At 49.0% G+C, this 20,931-nt stretch overlaps 1 pseudogene across 1 annotated transcript; it reads right to left on the bottom strand.

The window, feature by feature from the left end:
- Positions 1-3,849: 3,849 nt before the first annotated feature.
- On the bottom strand, positions 3,850-4,731 carry LOC307102025 (homeobox protein NANOG-like; annotated as a pseudogene). Its single transcript has one exon. The product of its transcript is annotated as a homeobox protein NANOG-like (transcript).
- Positions 4,732-20,931: the final 16,200 nt, after the last annotated feature.

The raw sequence follows: 20,931 nt of genomic DNA, 5'->3' as shown, positions 1-20,931 counted from the left end.
GTCCACATGTCTATCTTTAAGCCAGTACCACACCGTTTTGTCTGTTAGAAGAGAATAGTACCTCCTTTGCGAGCTGTCACGAGAATGAGAGAGCATGCCTGGCGCGGAGCCTGACACACAGTAGGTGCTTCGCAAACAGCTGGCATCCCCAGGAGGAGTGTGGTTAGGTGCTTCCGGGTTGAGAGGAGCAGAGACCCCTCAGGTTCCCTCAGATACACTAATGGGAAACCCTCCCCGGCGGCACCAGGGGCCTTGGCGCCCGGACTGCCCCTCAGGAGGCAGCGGGCCCTCCTCTGGCTGCCCCTGAGCCTCTGTCCACAGCTCCTCGGCGCCCGAGTAGGTTTTCCCTTTCTGCTTCCCCCCTCTAGTGCCCTGTCTAAATTCAGATGCCCCCAAAGACCCTGAGGCGAGAACGTGGTAGTTTATTTTGGAAGAGATTGCAGGAAGCACAGCGAGGGAGAGGGGAAGTGAGACAGGGAGTGAGGGAAGCCCGCGAGTGGGCTACCTCGTGGGGCTCAGTCCCTCTGGGGCCCGCGGAGGGCCCCGCAGAGCACAGCGCAGCCCTGCGGGGATGTGGCCACGGCCTCCCCCGGCCTGGAGCTTGGGAACCTCTGGCCCTTCTGGGCCGCCCTGCACTGCGGGCTGAGCAAGTTCCAGAAAAAGCCCTCAGGCCGAGCAGCAGAGCCAGGAGGGCACTGGAGGAGAAAGCGGTCCGCACACAGGCCGCCGGCTCCCGCGCCTGCGGTGGCCTGAGAAGGACCAGAGGGATGCGGGGCAGCCACCAGCAGCCTCTGCAGCCAGCACGGCCAGCGCCTCTCTGCCCCGACTCCTCCTCGCGGCTCCCGCCTGCTCCGGGCTCCGACCTCTCCTCTGAGCTCCCGTCCCTGTCCCCGGTGGCTGTGTCCCCCCGCTGCCCAGGCCTGTGCAAGTCTTGCTTTTGGCCTGTCCTGTTGAGTCACCGCCTTGACTGGGCAGGGCTTTCCCACCAGCCCGGCCCCTGGGGCTCAGGGAGCACTAACCTCCGAAGCAGGCCGCCTTGCCCCAGGCCCGGATCCTCCTCAGTCCGCATTTCTGAGGGCTGAGGAACCAAGCATAACTTTGGCATGAAAACCGCTTCTGCCTCGGTCTTCAGTGGGGGCCGCCAGGGTTTTCCCCGATGGCTCGCCAGTGGTACAGTTAGTTATCTCCCTTTACAAATGAGGAGATTGGAGCTCAGAGCGTTTTAGAGACTTGCCTAAGGGCACACAGTTAGCTAAGGGCAGGCTTGGACTAGTACACAGTCTCCTGAGTCTAAATCTCACGCTCTTTCCATGCCATCGTTTTATCTCTCGCACAGGAAACCAAAGCTCCAAGTGCTGAGAGCCCTGGGGATCTCCCCATCGGGCGGGTTATCTCGCGATGGGAAGGGATCTCAGACTTTCAGGAGATCCTGGAAGTATTGGGGTTCCTGGACAGCAGAGCACAAGATTGGGGTTAGCGATAAGAGGACTCCACATCGCTCTGAGAGACAAGCCCCTGATTGCTCTGCTGTGTGAGCCTGAACCAACTGCGGCCGCCTGCCTGTCTCTGTTTTCGTCGTCTGTCCTTCAGTGTGCATTGCCGGGTGGCCTTTGCTGGAACCTAGGACCCACTAGGAATAGGTAAATAAACCCTGTGTGATTGCATACTAAAAAAAAAAAAAAAAAAAGATTGGGGTTAGTACTGACCCCGCAGTAAGAACCGTTCCCTATGGGCCAGATCAAATATCACCCTTTGTGAAATTCCAGTTGAAGCAAGAGGTAGCAGACATCAAAGATTCCAGAAAAAAATTTCAGGAAGAAAGCATGAGATTGAGGAAGCTTCAGTTCATTCCCTTCAATATTCCTGAGAGCTGGGGAAAGCTGCTTGGACCAGTCATGTTCTTGGTGGCAAATGCAGGAAACCAACCAGCTGGCTTGTGCAGGAAAGGGATTTATTGGTAGAATGTGGAATGGCTCACAGAATGGCAGGAAGGCTAGAGCAGCAGCTTAGAAAACAGGCCTGCCCGGCAGGCGTGGCTCAGCGGCTGAGCATCAACCTGTGAACCAGGAGGTCACGGTTCGATTACCGGTCAGGGCACATGCCCAGGTTGGGGGCTCGATCCCCAGTGGGGGATGTGCAGGAAGCAGCCAATCAATGATTCTCTCTCATCCTTGATGTTTCTATCTCTCTCTCCCTCTCCCTTCCTCTCTGAAATCAATAAAAATATATTAAAAAAGGAAAAAGAAAACAGGCCTGAACCACGAGGGCAAAGGGCAGCCAAGACCGAATATCAGAAATGGTCGCTGGCACAGCCACTCCAGGACAAGTCACCTTCTTGGGGGCCCGGACGGCCCCGTCTGGGTCATACGCCCAAGTTGGGTGCCCAGAGGGTGGAAGCGGGTAATGTCTGAGCCATTTCTGTTTCTGTGATGGGAGGTGTGGGTGTAAGATAATTCCCCAAGTTGGAGGAGTATTTGGAGGCTGAGCCGCCAAAATGACAGATATTTTCAGTCTTGCTGTTACTCAGCCTCAATGCTGGGCACTCCTGGTTCTCTCCTCAACACAGAGCTACAGCCTCTTCCTCCTTACAACACCTTCCCTCGCAAGACTGTCTCCTGCAGCCCGTCACCCTTTGCCTCCAGGTTTCTTGAAGGGACTGTTCACACTCATGGCGCCCCATTTGTCACCATCCCTCCCAGAAGTCTGCCATTTCTCATCCCCTGGAAGTGCCCACTTCAGTGACTAGGGGCTTGCAGATGACGAACCAACTTGCAGCCCTTCTCGGCGAGAATCCAGGCACTTGGTGAAACCCTCCCCCTCTAGGTATCTGCCTCCTTTGTTTTTACTTATTTTTATTTTATTTTTTAAATAGACGTTTTATTTATTTGTATGTAAACTTATAAACCAACCAGCCAAACTGGTATTATTGTCATGACACAGCAAATTACGTGAGTAATAAATTAAGGGTTGTAGTAAAACGGCAAAAGGGGCAGAGGAAATCAGTGAAGCATACGATAGCTTAACCATTCACCTGAATTGAGGTTTTTAACAAGCCTCCCAACCCCAGAAAATAGAAATAATCCTTTCTCACACACCTTTGTAGTTTTACTTTCTATTTTTGAGATTAAGATTCTCAATCTAGAGTTAGTTATCCAAATACTAGATCTAGTATTGTATCTAATTCTGTATAATAAAGAGGTAATATGCAAATTGACTATCACGCCCTCACACAAGATGGCTGGGGCAGGGGAGGGCAGTTGGGGGTGATTGGGCCTGCAGGGGAGGGAGGGCAGTTGGGGGGGATCGGGCCTGCAAGGGAGGGCAGTTAGGAGTGACCAGGTCGGCAGGGGAGGGCAGTTAGGGGTGACCAGGCCATCAGAGGAGGGCAGTTGGGGGCAATCGGGCCAGCAGGGGAGCAGTTAGGTGTCGATCAGGCTGGCAGGGGAGTGGCTAGGGGGTGATCAGGCTGGCAGGCAAAAGCGGTTGAGAGCCAGCAGTCACGGTTTGTGAGAGGGATGTCCCAGATTGGAGAGGGTGCAGGCTGGGCTGAGGAACACCTCCACCCCAGTGCACAAATTTTGTGCACCGGGCCTCTAGTTATCTATAGCCAGAGGCATCTTTTACCATTTGTCTAATAGCAGCAAGACTACAGAAACCTCTTTGCTTAGACTCCAGTCATTACCCCCACCCCCTCCAAATTGGCACAGTAGGCATAATGAGAAGCCGCATATAAAGGCAGAGATACATAGAAAAGTCCTAGGAGAGGTAATACAGCCACTGCCCAAACTGAGATTGAGTAATATACCCATCATCACACTGTGTTCATGGCTATATGTTTGTGGACTCAGGCTATATGTTTATGGAGTAATCTGGGAATGAATCTGTGGTTTTCTGGGTACCACAATACTTAGGGGCTTGCAGTATTGCATCAGAGGTTTCCCCAGCAGTTTCCAAGGTGGCCTCCAAATCACGGACAGGACTTTGCTGGAACTGGATCTGGGGCTGCAGGGATTCCTCTCCATAACTATAGAACTGGGTGTTCCAAGCCTGGTTGTTCCAAACCAGGTTATCCCAGGCTTGGGGACACCAGGTGTGACCATTCCAGGCAGGGTTGTTCCAAGACGGGCTCTTCCAGGAATGGTTGCTCCATACGGAAAGATTTCCAGAAACGTTCGCCAGGCATCCCCGGTGACAGCAGGAGAGGCCCAGGTACTCTGCAGTTGCTGAGCTCATCTGGGTCACACGGCGGCTATTCTTTGGCCAGTTGTATTTCTGCCACCTCTTGCATTTCGTTCTCTGGTTCTGGAATCAGGTCTTACTCTGTTTGTAGCGAAGGTTCGGGATGTTGGAAAGTTCTTGCCTCTGCTGGAGGCTGAGATATTCCTGTCTCTGGAATCTCACTGAGTACACAGAGCTGGGTCTGTGAGCAGACGGTTCCGATTTTCTGTTTCTTGACCTGGGCTTTCTCCTCCGCCCCTGTCCTGTTCTCTGCAGAAGTGGGTAGTGTTGTGCTGGGACTGGTGGGAGAATCGAGGCTGTCCTGAACAAGCAGGTCCATGGAGGGAGGAAGAGAAGAGACTGCCGTCTCCGTGTGGAGCGTCTCAGCAGGTGACATTCGCAAAGATGCAGAGTTTTCCTCAGGCTCATAAATCTCAGGCATGGGTGAAGACTCCTTAGAATTGGATGATCGGAGCAGGGCAGGCTCTGGGGATAAGCCGAATCCACACTCATGTTGCTGAGTTGAAGGAGAGAGAAAAACACACCAAAGAGCTAGATTGTAAGAAAGACTCAGCCCTGGCCGCTTGGCTTAGTGAAGTGGTCTGCAAACTCATTAGTCAACAGAGCCAAATATCAACAGTACAACGATTGAAATTTCTTTTGAGAGCCAAATTTTTTAAACTTAAACTTCTTCTAACGCCACTTCTTCAAAATAGACTCGCCCAGGCGGTGGTATTTTGTGGAAGAGCCACACTCAAGGGGCCAAAGAGCCGCATGTGGCTCGCGAGCCGCAGTTTGCCGACCACCGGTTAGTGGATAGAGCATCGGCCTGTGGACTGAAGGTTCCTGGGTTTGATTCCGGTCAAGGGCATATGCCCGGGTTGCGGGCTCAATCCTTAGTGGGGGGCATGCAGGAGGCAGCTGATCAATGTTTCTCTCTCATTATTGATGTTTCTATCTCTCTCTCTCTCCCTTCCTCTCTGAAATCAATAAAAATATATTTTTTAAAAAGAAAAAGACCCAGGCTTAAGTATTTAGCTAGAAGAGCTTAGAGAAATATGAAGATCTCCAGATGTAAAAGTATCAAAAAGAAGGGAGAAAATAGGTCAGCTTTGGAGTAACAGGTACCAACCAGCCAATTTTGCAAAAAGATCTGTTTTTATTTTTTTTACTTATCACCCTAGCTGGTTTGGCTCCATGGATGGAGCATTGGCCTGCGGACTGAAGGGTCCCGGGTTTGATTCTGGTCAAGGGCACATGCCCGGGTTGCGGGCTCTAGGCAGCTGATCAATGATTCTCTCTCATCATTGATGTTTCTCTCTCTCTCTCTCTCTCTCTCTCCCTTCCTCTCTGAAGTCAATAAAAATACAAAATATACAAAAATATATTTTACTTATTGATTGAGAGAGAGAAACATCAATTGGTTGTTTCACTTACTTATGCATTCATTGGTTGATTCTTGTGTGTCCTGACCGGGGACTAAACCTGCAACATGGGTGTGTCAGAATGAAGCTCTAACCAACGGAGTTCCTGGGCCAGGGCTGCCTTGTTCTTTTAAAACTGCTGTCATGTGTTATAAAGTGTAACGGGGGCAGATTCAAGTTTTATGGGGCCTGAAGCTTATGCATTTGTGGGGAACCTCTTTAAGAAAAATAGTACAAAGTTACCTGGAGAAATTCCTAGAGCCCCTCAGGGAATTCAAAGGAGCCGCTGCAAGTGAGGGGCCCTGGAGCTTAAGCTTCCTTAACTTCACAGGGAATCCTCCCAAACCCGTTTTTGTAACATTCTCTATCAATGGACGGGATGGATCTGTCGGCTTGTGCTATTACAAAACTACTGCCAAGAACATAACTCTTTTGTAAGCACATGTCTTTCTCCATGATAGAAAGACCAGGAATCTCGGAGTTCTAGGTCATGGGCCTTTTGACTTTTATTTGATGGTGTGCTGCCAAGTTGCCCTTCAAATAGGTGTCGGTAAACCCCACTCCAACCAGCAGTTGCGTGGGAATTTTCTCACATTCTTGCCAGCACTGGATATTAGAATCCTTGTGTGTGGTTGTGTGTGTGTGTGTGTGTGTGTGTTGTGTGTGTGTTGTGTGTGTGTGTGTTGTGTGTGTGTGTGTGTGTGTGTGTGTGTGTGTGTGTGTTGTGTTTCCCTTTTTGCCAAGCTGATGTTTTAATTTACTGTATTAGTTTCTAGGACTATTGTAACGAAGTACCACAAACTTGGTGACTTTAAAGAAACAGAGATGTAGGTCTGGCCGGATGGCTCAGTTGGTTGTCCCATACTCCAAAAGGTTTCAGGTTCAATTCCTAGTTGGGGTGTGTACAGAAGGCAACCGTTTGATATTTCTCTCTCACATTGATGTTTCTCTTTCTGCCTCTCTCTTCCTTCCCCTCTCTCTAAAATCAATAAGAACATATCGCCCTAGCTGGTTTGGCTCAGTGGATAGAGTGTCAGCCTGGGGACTGAAGGGTCCCAGGTTCAATTCCAGTCAAGGGCACATGCCTGGGTTGCAGGCTCGATCCCCAGTAGGGGGCATGCAGGAGGCAGCCGATCAATGATTCTCTCTCATCATTGCTGTTTCTATCTCTCCCTCTCCCTTCCTCTCTGAAGTCAATAAAACATATATGTATATATATTTTAAAAAGCTGGTTCTTCAGAAAAAAAGTAGTAAAACTAATAAAACTTTAAAAAAAAAAAAGAACATAAGCTCTGGTGAGGATTTTTAAAAATCCGTGTCTTTAAAAAACAGCACAAATGTCTCACAGTTCTGGAGACTAGAAGTGCAAGGTCAAGTTTCCAGAGGGCCATGCTCTCTCTGAACTCAATAGGGGGATTCTCTCTTCCCTCTTCCTAGCTTCCGTGAGGCTCAGTCTTGGTTCTTCCTTCCAATTCTCTGTCCTCACGTGGCACTCTCCCTGCGCTTCTGTCATCAAGTGCCTTTCATTTTAGAAGAAGGACATTAGTCATTTTGGATTAGGGCACAAATCTACCCAAATCTGAACTCATTTTAATTACTTACATCTGTGATAACCCTATTTCCTCAAAAGGCCACATTTTGAGATACTGGGTTTTAGGACCTCAACGTATCTTAGTTGAGGGGACACAATTCAACCCAGCACATTTACATCCCTCTAAATCCTAGGGGCATTGGGCATCTTTTCATACGTTCACTGGAGATTTGGACCCTTTATTCTGCATATCACCTTCCATGTTAGCTGCCCAGGTTTCTATCAGGTCATTTGCCATTTTCCTATTTCTTTCACGATCCTCTGTATTTTTCATGCTGAAGCTGTTGTATAGGTGGCCAAGGTTTGCTCTCAGCCCATCGCACATGCTTTAACTTTGGTTTTGGTGTTTGTTCTGTGACACTCGGGGTAGCCCTCTTCTCTGGTTCAGCCTCTGTGGTGCTTCCTCCTCTGCCTCTTCACTCCGAGTCCTCCCCGCCACCCACCCACGCTCCAGCAGGAAGCACGGGTGTCTCCTTGATCTTCCTTCTCCCTCATCCTCTGTATCTGACTTATCACCAGTCTCCATCAACTGAACTCTTAATACTGGTAAAATGCATGCATTTCGCACCACCTTCCTCACTGGTCTAAGGCACCATCATCTCTCACTTAGCCATTTGCCAACAGATTCCCTGGTTTCCCTGCATCTTCTCTGCCCACTCCAATCCATTCTGCCAGGCTCTGTTTTTTACTTTTTGTTGTTGTTCCCCTCCCCCCCCCCAAAAAAATATTTTTTTTTCTTGAGAGAGACAGAGAGAGAGAGAGAGAGAGAGAGAGAGACATCGATGTGAGAATGAAACATCGATCTGCTGCCTCCTGCACATCCCTTACACGGGATCGAGCCTGCAATCCGAGCATGTGCCCTGACTGTGACTTGAACCCGAAACCTTTTGGTGCAAGGGATGATGCCCAACCAACTGAGCAATTGATCTTGTCACATTTTGAAAGGGCTGCTTCTCACCCTGAGTCAAGTTCAAACTTGTTCTTGTAGCCCACAGGGCCCTGCCTGGGCTGACCAGAGTCCCTTTTCTCTCCCATGTCACTCTCCAAGGCTCTCCGGCCATAGCAACCTTCAGAGTCAATCTGCCTCGCTCCTGCTTCCTGGAGGCCTTTTCCCTTGTGGTGCCTTCTCTCTTGAAAGCTTCTGTCCCCACCCCTCTTCCTTCAGATACCGCATTTCACTTTCTCAAACGAGAATGACCTTTCTTCTCCCCCAGCCTCACGTTCAGGTAGAGTTCCCCCACCAGGGTTCAGCCAGATGAACACTGATGTGCACCAGCCCCTGGACTCCAAAAGGCAATCCACGAGTGGGGTGCAGGCGGCTGCTCCAACCCTGCTTCCTTGCTCTTTTCAGAGGTCACAGAGGCTCAGGCCATGGAAGACAGAAAGTTGTTCCTGACCTTTAGGAAAAGGGCATGTTTGTTATTATGCTGAGAAATGCATATTCTCTTCCTGTCCTGCCCAAGACCTCGTATCGACACCAAAAATAAAATATACATCGACAAGCTCTTCACTGCTGCTCCTCCCAGACCCTCTGCCTACCGTAGAAGATTAATTACCTCGGAGGAGAATTAGAATTGCTACGGCAGGAATGCATACAACAAACGGTCAGGATTCAGCCTTTGACAGTCACGATGAGCTCTTGAGGCCCATGTCACATAGAATAGCCTTCTTTAGTTTACCTTTTTTTTTTTTTTTTAACAAATACTTATTACGCCCCCACGGTGAGCTGGGAGCAGTTTGAAGCAGAGTGTGGAGATACAGCCAAGAAAACGGTGGGATGCCCTCCAAGAACCCACTCCAGTGGAGACAGAAAATAATCAAATAAGCAGGTACAGTATTGAGCTCTATGGAGTATGTGGTATATGTGAAGAAAAACAAAGCAGAATAAGGGACAGAGTTGGGGGAGGGGGGCTGTATGGGGCAGAACGGACAGGGAAGGCCTCTCTGAGAAGGTGACATTGGAGCAGAGCTCTGAAGGTGGCAAGGAACGAGCATTCCGGGCAAAGACCTCAGCTGGGGATGGCTCGAATGTCTGAGAAGGACAAGGAGGCCAGTGTGGCTGGGGTGGAGTGAACAGGGGTGAGCACAGTGGGACTGGGGTGCAGAGTAGCCGGATCTTCCACGGCTTGGACATGGGCCCGAGGTTCTGCTATGGGGACTGTGGGACGCCAAAGGAGAGGAGTCACTGGCTTTGATGTATGTTTTGGAAAATTCACTCTGGCTGCTCCATGACAATAGACTGAGGGGGCAGGTGTGGCAGTGGGGACCAGGTGAGAAGTGACTGCAGCAAGGATGACAGCAGCAGCGGGAAAGGCCATGAGATAGGGGTTTGGGGGGCACTTTGAAGCTAGGGCTTTCAGCACTTGGTGATGGTTGAACAGAGAAGGGTAAGGAAATAGAGGTTCCTAGGGTGATGCTTAGGCCTTTGCCGAAAAACAAAAGGCTGAATGGCAGCGTTGCCTTTTATTTAAGGAAAAGTGAATTTATAGATTCATGCCTCCAATTTGGAGGGTCTTTTATTTATTATTATTATTATTATTATTATTATTATTATTATTATTATTATGTTTTAAACAAATCATCCCAAGCACTTTATTGTTGTTGTTAATCCTCACCTGAGGATATTTTTCCATTGATTTTTAGGGAGAATGGAAGAGAGAGGGAAAGACAGAGAGAAACATTGATGTGACAGAAACACATTGATTGGTTGCCTCCTGCACAAACCCTGACCAGGGCCTAGGCGGGGGAGGAGACTGCAACCAAGGTACATGCCCTTGACCAGAATCGAACCCAGGACCCGTCAGTCCACAGGCTGACGCTCTATCCACTGAGCCAAACCAGCGAGGGCTTGCAGGGTCTTTTAAACACCCAAGTGGAGATGTCTACAGGCGATCACACGTGCTCATCGGAGCTCTATGGAGAGGCTGAAGGTGAAGATGTAACTGGGACTCACTGGCAGAGAGTGGTTCAAGGCGTGACATTGGGTTAGATCACCGATGGAGTGAGTTTCAGGAGAGAAAAAGAAGGGGTCTAAGGAACATGCAGGTAGAGGAAAGGACCCCATCATGCTCCATCCTGCCCCACACCCATGGCTCCCACCTCGTCCCCTGGACCCCAACCCCATATGACTCTGATCATCCCTAATCTGCCCAGTCTCACTCCTCATCTGCCAAATGCTCCCACCATGTCTTGAGACCCACAGCCTACCCCCAGCAAAACCTTCTCTATCCCCAACTTCTTTTCTACCCACCCGACTCTCTCCTGAGGACACTGCTTCCTCCAGTCCTTAAGGAGGAGTGGTTTTATCCTCCAAGATCCATGCACCAAAGACCTGGCGGTGGGAGTAGCCTCTTCCATGTTCCTCGTTGCCACCTCCTGGCCCTTGTCCCTCTCTCCTCCCTCAAACTTCCCAACACCTTTGGTGCAAGGTGGAGAGCGAAACATGGATGTGAGAGAGAAACATCAATTGATTGTCTCCCATACATACCCCGACCCCAGAGATCAAAACCTCAACCTAGGCACGGGCCCTGGGGACGATGTAGAGGGCCCATAGGAAGGGAGGTGACTTGCAATCAGGAAGATCATTCAGCTGTTCAGCAAGGGATAGATCAAAACGATGGCCCTGGCTAGGAGGCTCAGTTAGTTAGAGCGTCATCCATACATCAAAAGGCTGCAGGTTCGATTCCTGGTCAGGGCACATGCCTAGGTTGAGGTTTTGATCTCTGGTCAGGGCATGTATGGGAGACAACCGATGGATGTCCACCTCTACTCCTTCCCAACTTTCTTCTTCATGAATTCTGCATCCATGTAGACAATTAATCCAAAACCTAGGCTCTCAGTTCCTTGACCTCCATGCTGCCAAGGCCATCTGCTGCCCTTGTCATACCCTGGACCTCATCATAGCAAGAGCAGCACCACTTCCAGAATTTCCATGTCTGACACCCCAGTCTTCAACCTCTACCTCCCACTGTATTTCTAGCTCCTTCCTTTATTCTGATACGACAATTCTTCCTCACATTTGGGACCCCTAAGCCACTGGCCCTCCATCTTTTAACTGGTCATCACCTCCTTTCCAATCATCACATCCCTTCTTGCTCATATTTTTCATATGTTTTTATTGATTTGAGAGAAAGGGAGAGAGAAACATGGCTGTGAGAAATATCCATCGGTTGTCTCCCGTACATGCCCCGACCAGAGACTGAAACCTCAACCTGGGCATGTGCCCTGACCAGGAATCGCACCTGCAACCTTTTGGTGTACAAGATGATGCTCCAATTAACTGAGCCTCCCGGCCAGGGCCATCACTTTCATCTATTCCTTGCTGGACAGCTGAATGTGGCTGGGGAGAAAACACTCAGTCGTGCTGAAGGTTCACACTTTGACTTTGTCACACAAAACTCACGTGGGGCCTCAGTGCTGCTCAGCAACCCAACCCTCTCCCCCAATGCAGGTCCATTTCTTCCCCCACCTCTCTTAGAGATAGAGCAGTAATCAATGCTAAACACAGCCTCCTTCTCGACACTTTTTTTTTTAGGCATTTTGTCAGGGGGTAAGGAGATCTGAGAAACGCCCACCTGCTGTGGGAAGGGCTGAGGCAGAGAGCCAGAGTTTTGATTTACGCAAGCTGGGTTTTGAGACTACCGAGGTAGCCCATGAATGGGGAAGGACATGGTATTTATCCATCGACAGTAGCTTGGGAAGAAAAGAGATAAAGGGTTAGGCTTCACCTAGCGTGGGAGGAGATTATATCTGGGGGTACAGGGGGAGGAAGAGAGTCGGGAGGAGTGTGGTGGAGCCTTCCTGACCCAGGAAAAGAGCAGATGTTGGAATCCTCTCTGGATGCCCACACTCTACAGGGAACTAAACCAACTCCTGGGACCATCAGACACCCATCACTCGAGTGAACACTGCATGCCACCTCTCACCTGTGTCAGGGAAGACGGAGCTATACATCTTGCTCTCAAAGGAGGCTCTCCCATGACCAGCTGCCTGCTTGATCCTGACTGTCACCCCCTCCCCTGAGTTCCCACTGGCCTCCCATTGTGCTGACCTTCTGCCTCAAAGCCTTGCTCATTTTACCCTAAGTATTCCACGTGAACAATGCTCTTGTCAACAGCCCACAGCACTTGTAAGCACTCCCCCAAACTGAGAGAGTCTCTGGACACCTACGGGGCTCATGGTAGTGGAAAGCCCAGGATTTCTTCTTGGGGAGAATCTACCCAGAAGTAGCTTGTGATTATTCCCATTTGTGAAGACACTGGTGATACCTACTCCCCTTACCCTGGCTTTTAGGGATCACACTTTTTCCCAGGGAGCGAGGTAGGAAGGAAAGGTACCAATCCTATTTAATGCTTCCCCTAATTAGGATGTGGCAGGGGAGCTTTCTAAGCCCTCTCTGGCACAGTCTCTCCCTAATCCACCCCCTAGCTCCATCCTCATGGCCACTTCTCTAGTTGTTTATCTTCCCTCCCAGATTGCTTGCTCACCAGTCTCTTCGGCTGGCATACTTGCTCCCACTCTGATCCATCTTTCTAAAAACCAGTTCCAATTATGTCACTCTCTTGCTTTCCATCAGAGTTGGCCAACTTCAGCCTTTGGGCCAAACCTAGACAGCTGCCTGTTTTTGTATAGCCCGTGAGCTAAGAATAGTTTTTTCATTTTTAAGTGGTCGGAAAAAAATTCAAAAGAATAGTATTTCCTGACATAGAAGAAGTATATGAAAGCCCTAACCGGTTTGGCTCAGTGGATAGAGCGTTGACCTGTGGACTGAAGGGTCCCAGGTTCGATTCGGGTCAAGGGCACATGCCCGGGTTGAGGGCTCAATCCCCAGTGGGGAGCGTGCAGGAGGCAGCCAATCAATGATTCTCTCTCATCATTGATTGATTCTCTCTCTCTCTCCCTCTTCCTTCCTCTCTGAAATTAATAAAAATATATAAAATAAAAAGTATATGAAATATGAAATTTTGTTTATTATTATTATTTCTAGCAGGCTTAATTCACTTTATTTTCTTGTATAAAATTATGTGGTGCCACAGCTGGAGCCTGGGCCCTCTGCACAGAAACTGGTGTGGGTCTTTACAAGATGGCCAGTGAGTTCCTGATAGGGAGACTTGGTGAACACTGTCTCTTTCCAGAGATCTGGGGTGAAATAGCTGTAGGTCTTAGAAATGGCATCAAAGGTGGCCTTGGCGAAGTTGCCCAGGGTGGCAGTGCAGCCCCTGGCCAAGGTGTAGCAGAGGCCAATACTGGCCATCATCAGCAACTTCTTAGGCACTGGCCAGCAACTTCTTATGCCAGTGCCCCTGGGGGCAGGGATGAGGCGCACCAGTACAGAGCCACAGCGGCCAGTCACCTTGCAAGGAACGTTGACCTGTTAGCAGTTTCACAAATTCTGAAAGTCCTCCCACTTTTTAAATGCTCTTATTTCCCTTCTTTGCTTGGGCAATTTAGACATATCTTCTCAGGCTCTGCCCTGATGTCATCTCCTTCAAGGAGCCCTCCCTGACCCTCCCCAGGCTGGATGAAATGTCTCTCCCATGAGTTCCCACAATCTCTATCGCATCACCTGCCACTTTGCAGGTCTACGGGGTGTTCGATGCTGTGGAGAAGCCAAACAAGTGAATGACTTGGTTAGATTGGGCAACAAGGACGTTGGGGGTGGTCTGCAAGAAATGTTTCCGTGGAATTGCGGGCAGAAGCCAGGTTGCTTTGGGGAGCGAGTGATGTATGTGGAACCAAGGCAGCCAGTGTGGACCACTCTTTCAAACCTTCTTTGGCTTAGCAGGGGAAGAGGCTAGTTGCTAGCAAAGGTCAGAGGGTGGGGGGCCGGAGGTAGACATATGAGGATTCTTGTTTGCTCTTGGCCAGGAATCAGCGGAGAGATCACCGAAGCCTGAGAGAGCTTCTAGGAGCAAAGGGTGGAATTGGGGGCATGGGATCTAGCACAGGGGAGGGCTGGCCTTAGATGACGTCAGTCTGTTCCAGCTGCTGGAACCAAGCACCATAGACCGGGTGGCTTATAAACAACAAACAGTTGTTTCGGTTTTGGAGGCTGGAAGTCCAAGGGCAGATTCAGTGAAGGCCCTGATCAGGTTGCAGACTGCCCGGATGGCAGAGGGGCAAGGGGTCCTCCAGGGCCTCTTGTATAAGGGCACTAACCCCATTCATGCCCCCATCACCTCCCAAAGACCCACCTCCTCCTACCATCACACTGGGCATATTTGTATTATAAATACAAGTATTCAGACCATGGCAAATAGAAAAAGGACATGTCTTCCCCTCGGGAGGTGACAGACAAGCGGGTGCAATCAGCCAGGTGGGCATCTTGATGGCAGGCCGATGGGAGCGTTCCTGTCGGAAAACTTCGGTTTCTGTGTAACAGAGGGTGAAGTCAGAGGGCGGGGGACAGTGGAGAGCGTTTGAAGTAGCCACTGTGGGGGGTGACAGGGTGAGCTGATGAGGGAGGCAGGGTCGCTGGTGTGCAGTATTGATGGCTCAGTTACAGTTGATGTCTGTGAATTAACGGCACGGGATTCTGAGGCCACGTGACCTTCCCCAGCGTAGCTCAGGGCCCAGGCTGACCCGACTTGGGTTTTCCAGGCAAGTGCAACCGAGAGATGCGTCAAGAGAAGCGAGGATGTTGTCAAGAGAGGGGTCAAGGTGAGGAACTGTGGAATCCCTGTGGGAGGGGGAAGGAAGTGAAGACAGGAGGAGGGGAATCAGAGACCAGCGGGAGGTCAAAGACTAGGAAGTGTGAGCCATGAGCAAACAGCGGGAAAGGAGAGGCCACAGTGACTCAGGCCAATGGCAGCTGAGATGGAGGGAAGGTGAAAGGACTCGAGGAAGGCAAGGAGCTGAGCAGAAAGGTTGTCTGTGGTGTGGCCCCACAGACATGGACAGTGGGACAAAGGCGGGACCAGGGAGGAGAGGAAAGGAGTAAGTTTGGGTCTGTGGTTGCCCGTGAATGTTCGTGCAGCTCAGGGGCAAGGACTTCAGAGGAGACAGGGTCTTTGACAGCCAGCCAAGGATAGAGGTCGGGAAGAGGCCTTGGGGCGGTTGCAAGAGGGAAAAGGAAGGGGAGGAAAGAAAGCCGACAGGAGGGAGGGGGGCTGAGACGTGATGACTTCAGAGAAGAGCATGATTTATGTTGAAAGCTTCGGAACTGGTGGCCTGCAGGCCAAACCCTAGTTTGCTTTGCTTGGTCAAAAAATAAGTCAAGCCGAAACCGGTTTGGCTCAGTGGATAGAGCGTCGGTCTGCGGACTGAGGGGTCCTAGATTCGATTCCGGTCAAGGGCATGTACACTGGTTGCGGGCACATCCCCGGTGGGGGGTGTGCAGGAGGCAGCTGGTCGATGTATCTCTCTCCTCGATGTTTCTAGCTCTCTATCCCTCTCCCTTTCTCTCTGTGAAAAATCAATAAAATATATTTAAAAAAAAATAAGTCAATACGAAAAGCATCCCACGGTCCTCACAGAGATCCAGATTGTCGGGTTCTTTCTACTTTCTCTGTTTGCTTGCTTGTTTCTTTTCTTTTCTTTTTTTTTTTTCAGAGAGGAAGGGAGAGGGAGAGAGAGGTAGAAACATCAATGATGAATGAGAATCATGGATCGGCTGCCTCCTGCACGCCCCACACTGGGGATCGAGCCCACAATTCGGGCATGTGCCGTGACTGGGAATCGAACCACGACCTCCTGGTTCATAGGTCGACGCTCAACCTCTGAGCCACGCCGGCCGGGCTGCTTGCTTGTTTCTGAGATAGAATTCCCCTACCGTAAAATTCATCATTTTTGCATGTACAGGTCAGTGGTTTTTAGTATATTTGTAAAGTTGTCCAACCATCGTCATGATCTAATTCTAGAACATGTTCTTCATCTCAGATCGAAAGCCTGTACCTGTCAGCTATCACTCCCCTCTTCCCCTCTCCCCCAGCTCCCCCCACATCTGCTTCCTGTCTCTATGGACTTGCCTGTTCCAGACGTTTCACCTGAAGGAGTCCCACAGTGAGCGGCCTTTCGTGACGGGCTCCTTCCACTTGGCGTCACGTTCCTAAGGCTCATCCCCGTTGCAGCATGAATCGGTACCTCGTTCCTTTTTCTGGCTGAGTAATATTCCATCGCCTGGCCACACCTCTTGTGCAGACATTCAGCCACTGATCGACTTCCAGGCTGTTTCCACTTTGGGGACGTCATGAACACTGCTACTAGGCACATTCTTGTACAAGTTTTTGTTTTTTTGTTTTTTAATATATATTTTATTGATTTTTTACAGAGAGGAAGGGAGAAGGATAGATAGTTAGAAACATCGATGAGAGAGAAACATCAATCAGCTGCCTCCTGCACACTTCCTACTGGGGATGTGCCCGCAACCAAGGTACATGCCCTTGACCGGAATTGAACCTGGGACCCTTCCGTCCGAAGGCCGATGCTCTATCCACTGAGCCAAACCGGTTAGGGCAGTGGTCAGCAAACTCATTAGTCAACAGAGCCAAATATCAACAGTACAATGATTGAAATTTATTTTGAGAGCCACATTTTTTAAACTTAAACTTCTTCTAACACCACTTCTTCAAAATAGACTCGCCCAGGCGGTGGTATTTTGTGGAAGAGCCACACTCAAGGGGCCAAAGAGCCACATGTGGCTCGCGAGCCGCAGTGTGCCAACCACGGGGTTAGGGCCATTCTTGTACAGGTTTTTGTGTGAACTTTTTTCAGTTCTCCCAGGTGAATACCGAAGAATGGAATTGCTGGGTCGTATACTAACTCTGTGTTTAACCTTCTGAGGCACTGCCAAGCTGTGTCCAAGGCGCTGCACCGTTTTGCATTCCCACCAGCAGTACACGGGGGTTTCTTGCCTCTCCTGAATCTTCTGAAGACCTGGCCATGCTCGTTCCACATTCCCCCACGGAGCTGGGCCAGGGCTCTCCGCCTGCCAACTTCTCACCACGCACCGTGTGGGCACAGGCATTGACCCCTTGCCACGAGCCCTTCACCCTTCACCTATTTTCCTTACCTGCCTGGCCCCAGAGTAAACCATAGTCGGGGCCGGGAAAAGAGTAAGAGTGATTTTTACCCAAGAACTCGTTTTCCAAAGGGCCAAGTAAAAAGAATTGGAAAAGTAAAAAACGGTTTGGAAAGGTGGGAAGCAGGGGCTTGTTCAGACAAGAGGGATTACAGAGCAGTGGGGAGGGAGATGGCCGAGGGGCTGGTGTTGGGGGCATGCAGGAGGATCACAGGAATGGCAGGGAGAGCATCCTTGCCTGGGCCTCCGAGGGCTGAGGCCGGGCGTCTCCCACGGCGGTCCCGGTGGATACGAAGGACCAGGCCTCTGGGCCCTGAAGCTCAGTGACTTAGCAGCGCAAGGGAACTTTGCCTCAATCTAGCTCAGAACTATCTAATAACAATAGATCACGAGCCAGACGTGTTATCAGCAATACTAGTTTTATCTTTGCCAATCATTGAGTCTAAGCGGCGTCTCTTTGTGGCTGTAAGTGAGGTTGAGCATTTATACAAGCTGTTCTTAGGCTACGAACTTCGTCTCTCACTTGTGTTGCATCTATTATTGTTCGGTCATCCTTTGATTTTCTTTTTTTCCATGGAAAATTTGAAAATGTTTATTGTGGTCAAAGTTGATGACTTCTTAGTTATGAGTCATACTTAAGTAAACCCATCCCAAGAATATAAAAAAAATTTTTTTTAATCTGGTACTTTAATGCTTTCCTATTTTAGATTTATATCTTTGAGCTGTTTGAAGCTTATTTTAGTGTAGTAAGGCAGGAAAGATACAAATGTGTTTCCAAATATTCCCCCAAACAATTTATTGTGTAATCTATTTCCTGTGTGTGTTTGGGTCTGTTTCTGGGTATTCTATTCTATTGATCTGTCCACTCATGTCCCCAAACAAAAAGTATTTTCAAATTGTAAACCATAGTTGTTGTTTTTTAAAATATTGAAAAATATATTTTTTTATTGATTTCAGAGAGAAAGGGAGAGGGAGAGAGAGATAGAAACATCGATGATGAAAGAGAATCACTGATTGGCTGCTTCCTGCACACCCCCTACTGGGGATCATGTGCCCTTGGCCGGAATCGAACCTGGGACCCTTCAGTCTGCAGGCCAATGCTCTATCCACTGAGCCAAACCAGCTAGGGCTAAACCATAGTTTTACAATGTTTTAATGTCTGATTGAACTAGCCCCACTCCTTATTCTTCTTTTCAAGAATTTTCTGCCCAGCTAGCATGGCTCAATGGTTGAGTGTTAATCTATGAACCAGGAGGTCACGGGTTCAATTCCTGGGTTGCAGACTCCATCCCCAGTGTGGGGCGTGCAGGAGGCAGCTGATTAATGATTCTCTCTCATCATTGATGTTTCTCTCTCTCACTCCCTCTCCCTTCCTCTCTGAAATCAATAAAAATATATTATTTTAAAAAAAGAATGTTCTTAGCTCTTAAAAAGTAGTTTTTCTGCCCAGCTGGTATGGCTGAGTGGTTGAGTGTCGACCTATGGACCAGGAGGTCACGGTTTGATTCCCGTCGGGCATGTGCCTGAGTTTCCAGCTTGATCCCCGGTAGAAGGGATATGCAGGGGGCAGCCGATCAATGTTTCTTTCTCATCAGTGTTTCTGTCTCTCTATCCCTCTCTTCCTCTCTGTCTAAAATCAATAAAATACAATATTTTTTTAAAAAGTAGCTTTTCTGTTTCTTTTGGGGAACCTGTATTAAATTTATAAGTTGAGAAAGAATTGGCATCTTTCTAATATTGATTTCCCCCTTTTCTTATACAAAGCCAACATACTATATAATCTGTTTCACTCCTTGCTTTCTTTTGTTAAGATTTTTAAATGATTTTGAGAGAGAGAGGAAGGGAGAGGGAGAGAGAAAGAGAAACATCGATGTAAGAGCAAAACATTGATGGCCGTCTCCTGCATGCCCCTTACCAGGGATTAAGCCTGCAACCCAGGCATGTGCCCTGACCAGGAATCGGGTCAGCAGCCTTTCAGTGTACGGGATGATGCCCAACCAACTGAACCACACTGGCCAGGGCAACGCCTTGCTTTTTTTCACTCTCCAGGGTGTCCTGGAGATCATTCCATGTGACATCATAGAGACTGTCCTTGTGCTTTTGGATAGCTGCATAGTATTCCATAGCCATCCCTTGTCTGTTTAACTGGTCCTCTTCAGATGAACACACATCCCACGAACCCTTTGCTATTACAGACATAACTCATTTTGTGTGTACACACCAGGCTCAACCCCACGCCAGGGACCTTGTGCTCCCTCATCGCACCTCCATATCCCCATGGTTCACGCATTTGCATTTACCTCCTTCCTTCTCCAGGAGTCCCATCCCGACCACCCAGCTTTCCCAGTCTCCCTGTCCTGCTCAGTTTCTTTTCTGATAGCACACTTTATTATTTACTTTGTAAATTATGTTTAATATGTGTTTCCTACCGCCAGATTGTAAGGGTTTCATTATTGCTATTGTTTGTTTTTTGTCTCATTTGTTTCCTCCTGTATTTGTGGCACTCGGAATCCGAACACTGAATGAGTAAGCATTCAATAATAACTGCTGAATGAAGGAATGGATAAATGAATGAATATACAAGTATCTTAGTAAGGTAAATCTCTATAACTGGGATTTCTGGATCAAAATGTAAATCTTCCATTATGTTTTCAAAAAATATTTTTAAAAGATATTTTTATTGATATCAGAGAGGAAGGGAGAGGGATAGAGAGATAGAAACAACAATGATGAGAGAGAATCATTGATCGGCTGCCTCCTGCACGCCCCCTACTTGGTCAGAATCAAACCTGGGACCCTTCAGTCTGTAGGCTGACACTCTATCCACCGAGCCAAACCGGCTAGGGCTTTCCATTGATTTTTAGAGAGAGAGGAAGGGAGAGGGAGAGATAGAGAGAAGCATTGATGTGAGAGAGATACATCAATTGGCTGTCTCCCGCACACGCCCGATCCAGGGCCAGGGATCTGGGATTGGGCCAACGCTCTATCCACTGAGCCAAACTGGCTAGGGCACTAGGTATCATTTTTATTTTAATTAATTAATTATTTTTAATCCTCATATTTTTCCGTTGATTTTTAGAGACTGGAATAGAGAGGGAAAAACAGAGAGAAATATCAGTGTGAGAGAAACACATCGATTGGTTGCCTCCTGCATGCGCCCCGACCAGGGCCCAGGCCAGGGAGGAGCCTGCAACCAAGGTACCTGCCCATGACGGGACCCTTTGGTCCACAGGCCGATGCCCTATCTACTGAGCCAAACCAGTTAGGGCAGTGGTCGGCAAACTCATTAGTCAACACAGCCAAATATCAACAGTACAATGATTGATATTTCTTTTGAGAGCCAAATTTTTTAAACGTAAACTTCTTCTAATGCCACTTCTTCAAAATAGACTCGCCCAGGCCATGGTATTTTGTGGAAGAGCCACACTCAAGGGGCCAAAGAGCCACCTGTGGCTCACGAGCCGCAGTTTGCCGACCACAGAGTTAGGGCATTTTTATAAATTTTTTTTATTGACGTCAGAGAGGAAGGGAGAAGGAGAGAGAGACAGAAACATCAATGATGAGAGAGAATCATTGATTGGCTGCCTTCTGCACGCCTCCCACTGGGGATCGAGCTCGCAACCCGGGTATGTGCCCTGACTGGGAATTGAACTGTGCCCTCCTGGTTCATAAGTGCTCAA

Source organism: Cnephaeus nilssonii (assembly GCF_951640355.1).
Source record: "Cnephaeus nilssonii genome assembly, chromosome: 6".
Lineage (NCBI taxonomy): Eukaryota > Metazoa > Chordata > Mammalia > Chiroptera > Vespertilionidae > Cnephaeus > Cnephaeus nilssonii.
This window is presented reverse-complemented; position numbering and strand designations above follow the sequence as displayed.